The following is a 15,138-nucleotide window of genomic DNA, read 5'->3' as shown; positions in this document are numbered from 1 at the left end:
ATGAAGAAAAACACCATTGAAGATTTTGTAGATAATCATTCGAATCAAGGTGGGTAGTAAAAATAACTTTTAATTACCCTGGATGAAGAACACGACGAATAGTGAACTGGAGAGGTGAAGTTCATCTGTGTAGATCTTCCACGCCCTAACTCGGCGGAGGAAGATGGCTATGGCGGCGGCGGAGTGAAGATTTCCGCGGCCGGCGCGAGTACGGCGGCAACAAGGTCGAGGCAGTAAAGCTCTTCCTCACCGGCGACGATGAAGTAGCGGCGGCGCTAGGGTTTGAGAAGCTCGAGCTGGAGAGAGGTCGAGCGGAGTAAAGGAAGTGAGGAAGGGAAAGAGGGGTATTTATAGCCACGGTGAAAACCGTTCGCCCGAAGAAATTGGACGAACGTGCCCCTGACCCTTCTCATTCGCATGACATGTGTCACCCACGTACTGAAAGGTGGAGATCGTGGGTGAATGGATAAGTATATCGTGGGATGCGGAACGGTTTGAGCGGCAAAGCTGAAAATTTTGATAGGATAGGTTTTAAAGTTCCGTTCGCAATTTCTTCAGCTGTCAAGGACACAGTGAAGATTTTGAACGATTTTCATGTAGACCGCACATGAAGAATTTGTGAACATATTGGGTTGAGTATAGCATAGAAGGGAAAGGGTCCGATCACATTCACTTAGTAGAAAAACCAACTTGAAGAATTAGCAATAAGTGAATGTTGTAGAGGACATAAACTCATATATATAATATATATATATATATATATATATATATATATATATATATATATATATATAATGAAGAAAAACGACGGAAACAGTGAAGACAATGCAAAGTTGAAGAATTTGAACAACTGAGGAACTTCAACTTTTGGTGGTGGCGTGACCCACCGTATAAGAATGATGATTTCAGACACCGTGTATAATTATCGTAGGGTTCTGAGAATCAAATTCTTCGTTAATTTCTTCACACTTAGAGTGTTATTCTGCATTGATTGAAGAAAAACGTTTCTTCATGTGTTGCACATCTAAGTCATCAATTTTGCATAAGTGATAGGATGAGAGTCCTTTTTCAAAGAACATTCGAAGATTCTTGGATATTTAGCTCACACCACAACTTGCTAAATCTCTTCTCATCCAAGGGCTTTGTGAAGATATCGGCTAGCTGTTCTTCAGTCTTCACATGCTCAATAGAAATTTCGCCCTTCAACACATGATCATGAAGAAAATGATGACGAATCTGAATGTGCTTAGTCTTCGAGTGCTGAACTGGGTTGTGAGCAATCTTGATGGCACTCTCATTGTCACAGAAGAGAGGCACATTCTTCATGTTGACAATGTAGTCCTTGAGAGTTTGCTTCATCCATAGCAATTGAGCACAACAAGAACCAGCGACAATGTACTCAGCTTCAGCAGTAGATAGTGATACGCAGTTCTATTTCTTCGAGGACCAACAGACCAAAGATCGTCTGAGGAAATGACATGTACCAGATGTTAACTTGCGGTCCACACGATCACCAGCATAGTCAGAGTCAGAATATCCAATGAGATCAACAGCCGAGCCCTTGGGGTACCATAATCCAAGTGTTTGTGTGTGAGCTAGATATTGAAGAATATGCTTCACAGCCTTATGGTGTGATTCCTTCGTTGTAGCTTGAAATCGGGCACACATGCAAACACTAAGCATTATGTCTGGCCTAGATGCACATAAGTACAATAAAGATCCAATCATGGAGCGGTATACCTTATGATCGAAGTCGATACCATTTTCATCAGTGCATAGATGGCCATTTGTGGGCACAGGAATTTTGACGCATTTGCCATCTTGCATGCCGAATTTCCTCAGTACATCCTTGAGGTATTTCTCCTGAGATATGAATATGCCATTGCGCTGTTGACGAATTTGAAGACCTAAGAAGAATTTCAACTCTCCCATCATAGACATTTGATATTCTTCACTCTTCATATAGGCAAATTCATCACTATAACGTTGGTCAGTACAGCCAAAGATAATATCATCAACATATATTTGGCACACAAACAATTCACCATCATAAGATTTAGTGAAAAGAGTAGGGTCGAGTGAACCGGGTTTGAAGCCTTTCTCCATGAAGAATTCCTTCAAGGTATCATACCACACCCGTGGGGCCTGCTTGAGGCCATAGAGGGCCTTGTCGAGTCTGAAGACTTTGTCAGGATTCTTTGGATCTTCAAAACCTGGGGGTTGATCAACATATACTTCTTCCTCAAGCTTACCAATGAGGAATGCACTTTTCACGTCCATTTGATATAGAGTGATATCATGATGGTTAGCATAAGCAAGTAATATGTGAATAGCCTCAAGTCTAGCAACAGGTGCAAAAGTTTCATTGAAATCAATTCCTTCAACCTGTGTGTAGCCTTGAGCTACGAGCCGTGCCTTATTCCTCACCACAAGGCCATTTTCATCTTGCTTGTTGCGGTAGATCCACTTTGTGCCAATGATATTGTGCTTGCGAGGATATGGACGTTTGACCAGTTCCCAGACATTGTTGAGCTCGAACTGATGTAATTCTTCTTGCATGGCCTGAATCCACTCAGGCTCCAGAAATGCTTCATCTACCTTAGTGGGCTCTGTGATAGAGACAAAAGCATAGTGCCCACAAAAGTTAGATAAATGTGAAGCTTTTGAGCATGTGAGAGGACTTGGCGCTTTGATGTCATTGATGATCTTTTCAACTTGCACTTCTTTTGCAATGCGAGGATGAGCTGGTTGTCGTTGAGGAATTTGATCAGCATTCTCTTCAGCACCATTTTCTTCAGTATTTTCTTCAGGTGCATTAGCTCGAAGTTCTTCATGTTCTGGAATGAATTCTTCAGCAGATTCTTTAGTAGGAATGACATCCTCAGTAGCCTTGAACTTGATAGTTTCCTCAGGTGCTGGTTCATCTATCACAGTAGTAGGTGCTCTCTTTGCGAGCCATTAGTTTCATCGAACCGCACATCTACAGTTTCAACAACCTTGTGAAGAACGTTGTTGAAGACTCTGTAGGTGTGCGAGTACTTTCCGCAACCAAGCATAAAACCTTCATGTGCTTTCGGTGCAAATTTTGAGTTGTGATGAGGATCTCTAATCCAAAATTTAGCACCGAAGACTTTGAAATAACTTACATTGGGTTTCTTATCAGTGAGGAGTTCATAGGCAGTATTCTTGAAGAATTTGTGAAGATATACTCTATTGATGATGTGGCACGCAGTATCAATTGCCTCAATCCAGAATCGACGAGGCGTTTCGTATTCATCAAGCATAGTGTGAGCCATCTCAGCAAGAGTCCTGTTCTTGCGCTCCATGATGCCATTCTGCTGAGGAGTGTAAGGAGCAGATAACTCATGAGTAATACCAAGTTCATCAAGATAGTCATTGAGACAAGAATTCTAGAACTCGGTTCCATTGTCACTTCTGATGTGCTTGATCTTCACACCAAAGTTGGTTGAAGCCCTCGAGGAAAATCATTTGAAGACTTCTTGTACTTCATGTTTGTAATTAACAATGTGTACCCATGTGTATCGAGAGTAATCATCAACAATAACAAAGCCATATTGAGATGCATCATTTGAAATAGCAGAATAATGATTAGGACCGAAGAGATCCATGTGAAGCAGTTCAAATGGACGAGTAGTGGTCATGATAGTCTTCGCTGGATGCTTAGCCTTTGTCATCTTCCCAGCTTCACAGGCTCTGCATAGGTGATCCTTGAGGAACTTCACATTCTCGATGCCAATGACATGCTTCTTCTTCTTCGCAAGCGTGTGCAAATTCCTCATGCTTGTATGACCAAGTCGTCGATGCCAGAGCCAGCCTTCTGAAGCTTTTGCAAGTAGGTGCACGGCTGGTTGTGGTCCTGTAGAGAAATCAACAATATACAGGTCTCCTCTCCTAAAGCCTTTGAAGACTTTGGAATTGCCAGCTTCCATAACCACAACACAACGGTACTTACCAAATACAACAACCATATCAAGATCACAAAGTATTGAGACAGACATAAGGTTGTATCCTAAGGACTCAACAAGCATGACTTTGTCCATGTGTCGATCCTATGTGATCGCAACCTTACCTAGACCCAATACCTGACTTTTGCCTTTGTCAGCAAAGATGATATGCTTTAGATGCGATGGAGATAATGGAGCATCCATCAATAGATTCTTGTCACCAGTCATGTGATTTGTATATCCACTATCAAGGACCCACTCAATGGCTTTGGGTTGATCATCCTGCAGATGAATTAGTGCAGCTTACAAACTCATATACTTCATCAGTGAAGAATATGACATCAATTCATCAGATCAATTTCATCAAGCAAAATAATAGATAAAGCAATATGAGGACGTGAGAAATGAAGGTTCATTTCTTCATGATTAGCCTGTGTCCTATCAGGCATGCTCAGGTCTCCAGCAAATTCTTCAGACGATTACGTGCATCTGGAGACCTGACCCTGCAGAAGAGATTAGTTCTTTTTCTTCACCACCCACATCTGAAGGGGTGGCAAAGAGTTCATCATTCTGCGAGCTCCATACGAGAAGGATGGCATAGAAGCCAGTCCATTTCGTTTCATATAAGAGGGGTTAGAGTAAGCATAAGAGTAGGCAGAGAAATTCTTCGAGGACTTATGGACATAATGATTTGAATAATAATGCACATATCCATAATCCTTAGATCTTCCCTGCGAAATAGACGGGTTAGCATGATGATGTTCATATGAGGACTTTGATCCTTTTGAGGAATATGATCCATGTGAGGAGTTTGGTCCGTATGAGGACTTGGATCCATATGAAGAATTTGGTCCATATGAAGAATTTGATCTGGGGTTCCTATTCTTCACAGGTGGCGTCATGATGACATTCACCTGAAGATTTTCAAGGCATCTTTTGGGAACCCAGATTTTCTTCATAGGGGGACCGTTCCTGCAGTTAGTGCCAACATATCTAGCAAATACTTCACCAATTCTGATTTTTGAACAGTTTGTAGTTGGAGTCAAATGACTCATCATCAGAATGAGGAGATTCACATGCAAATCCAGATAAGTTAGATGGATCAACTGGAGGTCCCTTTGCAGCAACCCATGTAGTTTTGGTGTACTGCTCAGGCTTCCAATATGTACCATCAGCATTGAGTTTCCTCTCAAAGGCAATACCTCTTTCCTAGGGTTCCTGTTGAGGATCTACTTTTTAAGCACATCACAAAGAGTCTGATGCCCTTTGAGGCTTTTGTACATGCCTGTCATGTACAATTCCTTCAGCCCTGCATCATCAGTGATACTAGCAATGTCCTCAGATGAGGAATTAGTGATAGCAAAGGCATGTGAAGAATTTGAAACATTAGCAGCATTTGAACATTCAGGTGAAGAATTAGCAGATTCACGTTCAATGCATTTCAAGCATGGAGGAACAAATTCTTCCTGAGAAGCGCTGATTTGTTGAGCAAGTAATGAACCGCGCTCCTTCTGAAGATCTTCATAACCCACTCTTAGCTTCTCAAGGTCTTGCTTTCTTTGAAGAAATTCATAAGAAAGCTTCTCATGATCCGACAACAGAGTGTTATGATGACTTTGAAGATTGTCAAGCTTGGACTGAAGTCTCTGAAGATTTTCAGTCAAAGTGTCAGTGTGATCCATTTCTTCACCCAACATATCATCACTTTTGTCTAGCATGTTTGGAACGTTTTCTAAAGCCCTTTGTTGTTTTACAGTAATCTTAGCAAGTTTAGAATAGCTGGGCTTAAGGTTTTCATCAGATTCATTCTCACTTGATTCAGATGAGGTATATTTGAGTACCTTGGCACCCTTTGCCATGAAGCAATAGGTGGGAGTGTAGTCATCATCGCCTTCATCAGCCTTGTTGGTGAGGTCATTTTCTTCAGTGTTGAAGATAGACTTGCCGACGAATGCAGTAGCGAGAGCTAGGCTCGCCACTCCGGATTCGGACTCCTCAGATGACTCCTCTTCCTCATTTTCTTCAGATTCAGCCTGAGAGTCCATTTCCTTGCCAATGAATGCCCTACCCTTCTTGGAGCTGCTCTTCTTGTGATATGAAGGCTTTGAGGATTTTGATGATGAACATTTTGTGGATTTCTTCTTTTTCTTTGCATCATCAGAACTGTAATCTTCTTCTTTGATTCCTTTTCCCATCGAGGACAATCTTGAATGTAATGTCCAGGTTTCTTGCACTTGTGACAGAGCCTCCTCTTGTAGTCACTAGATGAGGAATCATTGCTCCTTGAGGGTCTTCCAAGGCGACCACGTCTTGAGAACTTTTGGAACTTCTTCACGAGCAGAGCCAGATCATGGCTTAGTTCTTCAGGATCACCAAGGCTACTACTCGAGTCTTCTTATTCGGAATCAGATACTGCCTTGGCCTTTAGTGCGTGTGATCTTCCGTAGCTCGAACCATAGAGATCTCTTTTTTCAGCAAGTTGGAACTCATGAGTATTTAGCCTCTCGAGAATATCAGCGGGATCAAGTGACCTGTAATCAGCACGTTCTTGTATCATCAATGCCAGAGTGTCAAATGAGGAATCAAGCGATCTCAGCAATTTCTTCACCACCTCATGGTCGGTGATGTCAGTGGCACCAAGTGCTTGAAGCTCATTTGAGATGTCAGTGAGGCGATCGAAGGTTTGTTGAACATTTTCATTGTCGAGTCTTTTGAAGCGATTGAAGAGATTGCGTAGAACATCAACTCGAGAGTCACGCTGTGTTGAGACTCCTTCATTCACTTTGGACAACCTGTCCCAGATAAGCTTCGCTATCTCCAAAGCACTCAGTCTGCCATACTGTCCTTTGCTTAGATGGCCACATATGATATTCTTCACTTGAGAGTCGAGTTGCTTGAATCTCTTCACATCAGCAGCTTTCACAGAAGGTGTGACTGAGGGAACAACATTTTCCACAACATACCAGAGATCGTTATCAATTGCCTCAAGATGCATTCGCATCTTATTCTTCCAGTAGGGGTAGTCCGTCCCATCGAAGGTAGGACATCCAGCAGAGACCTTGATCATACCTGCGATCGACATAACTAAGACTCCAGGCGATTAAACCAAAATCACACAGAACAAGGGAGTACCTTGCTCTGATACTAATTGAAAGTGCGTTATATCGACTAGAGGGGGGTGAATAGGTGATTTTTATGATGTTCTTCACTGAGGAATTTGCCGGTGAGGAAATTCCTTAGCGAAGAACTACTAGCAGCGGAATAAGTACTCAAAAGTAAACATAACAGAACACAAGCATAGTCATCATGATGAAATGAAGACAGACAGAGAGTACAAGAAGCGTAAGCACAGGATAACACAGATGAAGACAAACAGACTGAAGAAATTGAACTGAGGAAATTGAGAAAGTCTTCAGTCAAAGTCTTCAAACACAGATATGAACAAGCACACAACATAGTTGTGAGGAAATGAAATAGTTGAGGAAATAGAACCAGTAAGCTTGGTGAAGACAATGATTTGGTAGACCAGTTCCAACTGATGTCTCAGTTGTACGTCTGGTTGGAGCGGCTAAGTATTTAAACTCAAGGACACATAGTCCCGGACACCCAGTCCTGAGCACGCAGCTCAGGACACCAAGTCCTCACCGTATTCTCCTTGAGCTAAGGCCATACAGACCTCGCCCAATCACTCGTGGTAAGTCTTCAGGCGACTTCCAAACCTTCACAAACTCGGTCACTCGGCGATCCACAATTCCTCTTGGATGCTCTAGACCATGACGCCTAACCGTCTGGAAGAAGCACAGTCTTCAAAGGTAGCAAGCGTCAGATCCACACAGGATCAATCTCTTCAGTGATGCTCAATCACTTGGGGTTTGTAGGTGTTTGGGTTTGGGTTTTTCCTCACTTGATGATTTTCGCTCAAAGTCCTCGGAGGATGGGTTGCTCTCAAATGACAAGTGTCAGTTTCTCTCGGAGCAGCCAACCAGCTAGTGGTTGTAGGGGGCGGCTATTTATAGCCTAGGGAGCAGGCCGACATGATAAGACATAAATGCCCTTCAATGATATGACCGTTAGGTGGATAGATATTTTGAGATAGCTGGCGCATAACACAGCAACAGTCGGAATTTTGAGTAGCAAAATCCTCAGGGCTATCATGTTCCTCACTGTGTAGGCCATCCGCACTGGCGAATTCCTAACTCCTCAGTCAGAAAAAATTCCTCAGAGACCAGAAGAACTTCGTTTCTATCGCTGAAGAATATGACTGGACTATATGAGATTTCCAATGGCTTCACTCGAAGGGATTGGTAGGTGTAGGACTTTGAGTTGAGCATCACATGGAAATTTTTCCTTAGTATTTCCTCGACCCCCTTTAACAGTACGATGTTTCCTATGACTCAAGAAAGAGAAAATGAAACCACGAAAACAAAAGTCTTCATGCTTCATGTTCCTCGAATGAATACCAAGTCTTCAAGGTCACACCAATTTCTTCACTTTCAAAGTCTTCAGAAAGTCTTCAGAGATTCAAAGTCTTCAGTCGAAGAACTTCATTTTTAGGGGTCGACTTTCTCTGTGAATATCAAACTCCTCATAGACTTATAGACCCGTGTACACTCACAAATGCATTAGTCCCTTAACCTATAAGTCTTCAATACACCAAAATCACTAAGGGGCACTAGATGCACTTACACTAATCGATCCGAATTTTTGCTCCTGTGGTTGTTTTACACACACACCTCGGCATACTCCACCAGGGGCTCGGTATGGGAACAAATGAGTTGCCGGCAAGTCCGAATAGCTTTATAGCGTACTTCAGTGTCGCGAGTTTGGCCTTATATGCATCAGCTCCGAATCATGTCTTGGGTCAATAGTTGGGTTGCCCGGCTCTATCGGCTAGGGTAGTAAAGGGAGAACTACTGCGATGGTGCTTCTGGTTCATCTGGTCAAGCACCTCAGTAGAGAAAGCCGAAAACTGACTCTCATGATGCGACGAGAGCTGGTCAACCACTCGACGACTTATCAGAATCTTTAGCGATTCTCTCCATGTCATATGAAGGATCTTTTTTAGATCATTTTTTGCAACACATCTTATTAAAAATAAGCCGCGTATATACCAAGGGCTATATCGTAGACCCACCATAAAACTCCTATGGCTAAGTAAAACTCCTATAGTCTGATTTCCTGGTTCGCTACATTGTCACCTCCTTCATGGACCAAGACATTGGGTCAAGAGTGATCAAATGCTTTTCCGAACACCCGCATACTTCCTACGAGGGGGCTGAAGCCAGCGACTGGAAAACTTCCAGATTATATAAGAACGGCCGCACAGGAGGAACAAAAGCTTTCGAGCAAAAAATAAAAATAGATTAAATATAAAATTGTCTTTTACAATTCCCATACATCTCACTCGAATATTATGTCTTTTGAGCATTGACCCTCTATCAAGCGGGCAACCTCTAAGACGTCCTCAAAATAATGCACCGATGCGTGATTGTCCTTGCCCTTGGGTGGACTCTTGGCTGCAACATCGATGGCCTTCATCTTCCCCCAGTATGTCTTGACACGGGCAAAGGCCATTCGTGCAGCCTCAATGCATGCCGACCGCTTAACAGTGTCGATACATGGCGCCGCATCAACAAGCCGCCGCACCAAGCCGAAGTAGCTATTCAGAATAGGCTCAGTCGGCCATAGCTGGATTATGACGTTCTTCATGGCAGTGCCGGATATCCTATGAAGCTCGGCCCATTGGGACATCTGTTCATTCAGCAACAGAGGTCACTCTGATGCGCCAAATTGTGACCAGAAAAGCTTCTTCGTTGTATACGCCTCTCGCGCTTGGTAAAACTGCGCCGCATCGGAAGAACTCTTCGGCAAGTCTGAAAACTCGTTTGGAGAACTCCACACTTGGTTAAGCTGAGCACAGTTCGGATCACGAAACTTAGTCTGTAGCAAAAAGGGCTTACGGGCCGCAATCTCCCCAGCTTGCCGGATCTCCTCACTGGCTGCTCTGGATTCAGACCATGCTTCTCTCGCCTCTCACAAGGCCTTGTCAAGTTCAGCCATTTTGGCTTCAATCTTCTTCTCAAGATATTCACAGCGACTAGTAGCATTTTTTAGTTCGAGTGCCATCGCGGATATTTTCTCCTCATCTTGGCGCCGAGCAGCTTGTTCGGCCTTTAGCTCAGCCGACGCCTTTTCGGTAGCCGCATTACTAAACCGGGCCTGCTCCTTGGCCCGGGCCAGCTCCGCCCGAAGAATCTCATCGGCGGCGGCACCATCTGCAGCCATATATATCCCAGTATGAAATTTTCAGCGTCACGCTTATATTACAGACACGTATGTATAAGGACTACTCCGAATACATACCTTGCGACTCGTCAAGATGCCTATTGATTAACGCAATGTCATCCCCTGCCACATCAAGCTTCCGCTGCAGCTCGACAATCTTCATAGTCCGGGCAGTCGTCGGGGGAGAGACAACCTGTGTTCCAATTAATTAGGTCAGTCCCTGGGCATTTCTTTTGATCCTCTGATTGCCTCCCTCGGGAAGCCAATCAGAGTTTCAGGGGCTACTATCTATACACAAGTGCATTTTGGGAATAAAACACAATGGAACATATTACAGTACAAACCTCGAAACCTCTTAGCAGGCCCACAAAGGCCTCATTCAATCCGCGCTTCGCGGACAGGACCTTTTCAAGAACCGTGCCCATCAAGGTACGATGTTCCTCTGACACGGACGCCTGCTGCAGCATGTTAGTCAGTATATCTGGAGCCTCTGGATCTCTGGAGGCCGCTGTAGGAGTATGGCCACCCTTTGAAGGGGTTAGTTTATTCGTATCCGACTATAGACCGGATTGTTCGGGGCCTTCATTACTGGTCCCCGGACCCTGGGCCATCGAAGTATCACCTTTGGGTAATATCTTCATCGTCCCTTGCACCACCTGTTGGTCGGGGGAGACCCTCCGCGACGACACCTCGAAGTCGCCCTATGGGGCGGAGAGGCCAGTGGAGGCGTCTCGCTATCCATCATATCTGGGAGAAGGTCCCCCAAGGAACAGGATTGTTGAAGAAGACTGCATGCCGAACTGCAAAAAATATATATTCTAGGCATCACAAGAAAAGGAACGGGACAGGTCTAAAACATCCTTGTTTCCTTACGATTTGGCCTGAGGCTTGTCCTCATCATGAGACTGCGCGTCGATGTCCTCCAAGCCTGAGCCGCCCGACAGAGGCATCTTGCCTCGCTTAGGAGCCTTTTCCTCCCAATCTTCGGAGGCGGCCCTTTTCTTTCCATGGGGGGAAGAGGCGTTGACCTCTCCCTCATTCTTGTCTTCGGACGATGGGATCTTGATTCCTCCGGACACAATGTCTGATGCACCTTCGGGATAGAGGCCATCTTTGGTCCTCTCCGACTTGCCCACCTTCGCAGGCATCTGGTATGGTACCAGGGCCAACATCCTTGTTAAAATAGGATTCGCTGGGCCTTCGGGCAGGGGGGCCGGACACATGATTAGTTCTGCTTTCTTTATCTAGCCCAGGAAGAAGAAAGTTTGCTCAGTACCATATTACGGTATGCGTCACAACAAAGTGTTCGGAAGACAAGTGCTTACCGGGGTATCCGGACGGTGGTAGTCAAGGCCAGCGTCCTCAGTAGTGTCCGGCCAATGTTTTCGCTTCCCAAAAAATAGCTTCCACATCCCTGCGTGCGTAGTGCCTGATACATCTCCAACGTATCTATAAATTTTGATTGTTCCATGCTATTATATTATCTGTTTTGGATGTTTATGGGCTTTATTATACACTTTTATATTATTTTTGGGACTAACCTATTAACCAGAGGCCCAACCCAAATTGTTGTTTTCTTGCCTATTTCAGTGTTTCGAAGAAAATGAATATCAAACAGAGTCCAAACAGAATGAAACCTTCAGGAGAGTTATTTTTGGAACGGAAGCAATCCATGAGACTTGGAGTAGACGTCGGGGAAGCTTCAAGGTGGCCATGAGGTAGGGAGGCGCGCCTGCCCCCTAGGCGCGCCCCCACCCTCATGGGCCCCTCGTGGCTCCCCTGACCGACTTCGCCTATATATATCAATATAACCTAGAAACATCGGAGAGCAGAATAGATCGGGAGTTCCGCTGCCAGAAGCCTCCGTACCCACCGAAAACCAATCTAGACCCGTTCCGGCACCCTGTCGGAGGGGGGAATCCCTTTTCAGTGGCCATCTTCATCATCCCGGCGCTCTCCATGACGAGGAGGGAGTAGTTCACCCTCGGGGCTGAGGGTATGTACCAGTAGCTATGTGTTTGATCTCTCTCTCTCTCTCTCTCTTGTGTTCTTGAGGTGGTACGATCTTGATGTATCGCGAGCTTTGCTATTATAGTTGGATCTTATGATGTTCCCCCCCTCTACTCTCTTGTAATGGATTGAGTTTTCCCTTTGAAGTTATCTTATCAGATTGAGTCTTTAAGGATTTGAGAACACTTGATGTATGTCTTGCAAGTGCTTATCTATGGTGACAATGGGATATCACGTGATCCACTTGATGTATGTTTTGGTGATCAACTTGTGAGTTTCGTGACCTTGTGAACTTATGCATAGGGGTTGGCATACATTTTTCGTCTTGACTCTCAGGTAGAAACTTTGGGGCACTGTTTGAAGTACTTTGTGTTGGTTGAATAGATGAATCTGAGATTGTGTGATGCATATCATATAATCATACCCACTGATACTTGAGGTGACATTGGAGTATCTAGGTGACATTAGGGTTTTGGTTGATTTTTGTCTTAAGGTGTATTTTAGTATGAACTCTATGATAGATCGAACGGAAAGAATAACGTCTTGTTATTTTACTACGAACTCTTGAATAGATCGATCAGAAAGGATAACGTTGAGGTGGTTTCGTACCCTACCATAATCTCATCGTTTGTTCTCCGCTACTAGTGACTTTGGAGTGACTCTTTGTTGCATGTTGAGGGATAGTTATATGATCCAATTATGTTATTATTGTTGAGAGAACTTGCACAAGTGAAAGTATGAACCCTAGGCCTTGTTTCAACGCATTGCAATACCGTTTGTGCTCACTTTTATCATTAGTTACCTTGCTGTTTTTATATTTTCAGATTACAAAAACCATTATCTACTATCCATATTGCACTTGTATCACCATCTCTTCACCGAACTAGTGCACCTATACAATTTACCATTGTATTGGGTGTGTTGGGGACACAAGAGACTCTTTGTTATTTGGTTGCAGGGTTGCTTGAGAGAGACCATCTTCATCCTACACCTCCCATGGATTGATAAACCTTAGGTCATCCACTCGAGGCAAATTTGCTACTATCCTACAAACCTCTGCACATGGAGGCCCAACAACGTATACAATAAGAAGGTTGTGTAGTAGAAGTAAAGCTCTTTTCTAGCGCCGTTGCCGGGGAGGTGAGTGCTTAAAGGTATATCTTTAGGTCTTGCAATCGAATCTTTTTGTTTCTTGTTTTATCACTAGTTTAGTCTATAAAAGAAAATTACAAAAAATGGAATTAAGGGTACCTCATATGCTTCATATTTTTAATGTATTTCATGAAAATAAGGATTCTGATAATTGTGCCAAAGTGTTAGAATAAGAATGCATTAGAATGTTTGGCACTAAATAGTTGAATGATGAGCATGATTGCAATGTTGTTAGTATGAATTCCTTGAATATCCATGATGCTAATGATATGCAAAGCCACAAGCTTGGGGAAGCTATGTTTGATGAAGATGATATTTTTTGTCCCCAAGTTTTGATGAGCAAATTTATTATGATTAAAGCATGCCTCCTATTTATGATGATTATATTGATGAAAGTGGATTTGGAGATGTCATGACTTTATTTAGTGACGAATCCACTATTTTGGAAGAGGTTCCAATTGATTATGTGAACAAAGTTGCTATCTATGATGATTATTGTGATGACATGTATGCTATAAATAATAATGATAACCATGAAACTTTTCATCTTGATTTTAATTTTCAATTTGATTATGCCTCACATGATAGTTATTTTGTTGAGTTTGCTCCCACTATTATCCATGAGAATAAATTTGTTTATGTGGAGAGTAATAAAATTTCAATGCTTATGCATCATGAAAAGAATGCTTTATGTGATGTTTATATTGTTGAATTAATTCATGATGCTACTGAAAATTATTATTATGAGGGAGGAACATATGCTTGTAGGAATTGCAATAATATAAAGTTTCCTCTCTATGTGCTTAAAGTTTTGAAGTTATACTTGTTTTGCCTTCCTATGCTAGTTGATTATTGTTCCCATAAGTTGTTTTCTCACAAAATCCCTATGATAGGAAGTGGGTTAGACTTGAATGTGCTAGTCATATTCTTCATGATGCTTTCTTTATGTTACAATTCTTATCTTTTATGTGAGCACCACTGAAGTCATCATGCCTAGCTAGGGGCGATAAACGATAGCGCTTCTTGGGAGGCAACCCAATTTTATTTATTGCTTTTTGACTCTGTTTAGCAATAGAAAATTCATCTAGCATCTGTTTAGATGTAGTTTTATGCTTATAATTAGTGTTTGTGCCAAGTAGAACCTTTGGGAAGACTTGGGGAAAGTCTTTGCGATCTTGCTGTAAAAAAACAGAAACTTTAGCGCTCACGAGAATTGCTGCCATTTTTTTATTTGAGAGTGATATTTAGTTAATTATTTTTGCATATGATTAATAGATAAATTCCTCATGTTCAGCAGTTTATTTTAGAATTTTTGGGGTTCCATAAGTATTTGAAACCTACAGATTACTACAGACTGTTCTGTTTTTGACAGATTCTGTTTTTCGTGTGTTGTTTGCTTATTTTGATGAATCTATGGCTAGTAATAGAGTTTATAAACCATAGAGAAGTTGGAATACAGTAGGTTTAACACCAATATAAATAAAGAATTAGTTCATTACATTACCTTGAAGTGGTGGTTTGTTTTCTTTTACTAACGGAGCTCACGAAGATTTTCTGTTAAGTTTTGTGTTGTGAAGTTTTCATGCTTTGGGTAAAGATTTGATGGATTATGGAACAAGGAGTGGGAAGAGTCTAAGCTTGGGGATGCCCAGGGAACCCCAAGGTAAAATCCAAGGACACCAAAAAGCCTAAGCTTGGGGAGGCCCTGGAAGACATCCCCTCTTTC

This window comes from Triticum dicoccoides, chromosome 1A (assembly GCF_002162155.2).
Source record: "Triticum dicoccoides isolate Atlit2015 ecotype Zavitan chromosome 1A, WEW_v2.0, whole genome shotgun sequence".
In the NCBI taxonomy this organism is placed as follows: Eukaryota; Viridiplantae; Streptophyta; class Magnoliopsida; order Poales; family Poaceae; genus Triticum; species Triticum dicoccoides.
Note: the sequence above shows the minus strand (reverse complement) of the source record.